The following is a 1,430-nucleotide window of genomic DNA, read 5'->3' as shown; positions in this document are numbered from 1 at the left end:
CCTGTTGAATTTCAGATCTGTGGACCCCTTTGGGCCCTGAAATACATACCTAATAAAGCAGGGGTGGGAAACTCCAGTCCTCAAGGGCCACCAACAGGCCAAGTTTTCAGGATATCCATGCTTCAGCACACGTGACTCAGTCAAAGACTGAGCCACTCATTGAGCGACGTGTGCTGAAGCTGGGATATCCTGATAACCTGAACTGTTGACGGCCCTTGAGGACTAGAGTTGGCCACCCCTGCTATATCTCACGCAATTCCCGGCATTTAATGTAAACGCCTCGGGAAAGAGCGCGGGGCCTCTGCAACCGCCCGCGCCCCCCCAGTCTTATACATGCCTCCATGTTCACCTCTCAGTGTCAGGCTCTCTCTCTCTCTTAAGCCCCTCTCATGGTTCCTGTACTGTCTTTCTTTGTGCCTCTCAGACTGGCAGTTGGACTCTCTCTGTGTCTCTCAAACTGACAGCATACAATCTATCTGGTTTCCTTCTTATCCAATCCCGTATCACCTGTCATGTGTTGCCAGGCAGATCAGTAACAGTGTCTCTTATTCCTTATCAGGAGCAGATTAATTCTGTATTGTTCACAGTATTCATATATTTGTAGCAGGGGCTATATACACTTATCTAAACAACAACTACGATTTACAACCTGATATGTTACACCGGTAAAAGGAAGACACAAGAATCATTTTAACCATGTTTATTGACAGGTGACGGTTACAGCAGAGAGTGCCAGACACTGAGCCTTTGCACAGAGAATGAAATGAATGAGTTTCTCTGAGGATAACTCCAGCCCAGGGATACTGTGTTGTGGGTGATAGGTGTGATAAATGCAGCAGTCCACAAAGTGTTTACCTTGTAAGATAAATAGCTGGGAGCTGGCACAGACTGCAAAAAGTGACCTGCATCGCTCTGAAAACCATTCACACGATCAACTGAAACAGCAGCACTGCAGTTAGACTCACCTTCAAAACTTCCCCATCAACTCATTGAAGAAGGGAGATGACCCGCCAAGGCTTTTTACCGATGTTAATTAAAACAGGCAGTGATTTTTCCAAAAGCCAGACAGAGATGATCACTTAGCGTTTCACTACTTGCCAAAGGACGGATACAGGAAACTGCCCAGCATGATTATGGCAGAACACATTTATCACATACTCATGATATCTGCACGTTTTTTATTTGTGCCGGAGTCACATATGCAGCGGTCTCCTGCGTGCGCAGTTTAAGGCTTGTTATATATTACACGCTGGTGCGCATGCCTGGCGTTGCACATGGCGTGCGCATTTAGTTGCTATAGCACAAGCGGTGATGCACGCGGCTAGGGGGCGTGGCTCTGGCTTCTCACATTAGGCCGCGCTGTGATTAGCTCACAGCGCAGCCGCAGCGCAAAAATACAAATTTCTTGTATTTTCACAGATCTGCCGCGC

The sequence above is a fragment of the Ascaphus truei genome, chromosome 11, assembly GCF_040206685.1.
Source record: "Ascaphus truei isolate aAscTru1 chromosome 11, aAscTru1.hap1, whole genome shotgun sequence".
Classification (NCBI taxonomy): Eukaryota; Metazoa; Chordata; class Amphibia; order Anura; family Ascaphidae; genus Ascaphus; species Ascaphus truei.
Note: the sequence above shows the minus strand (reverse complement) of the source record.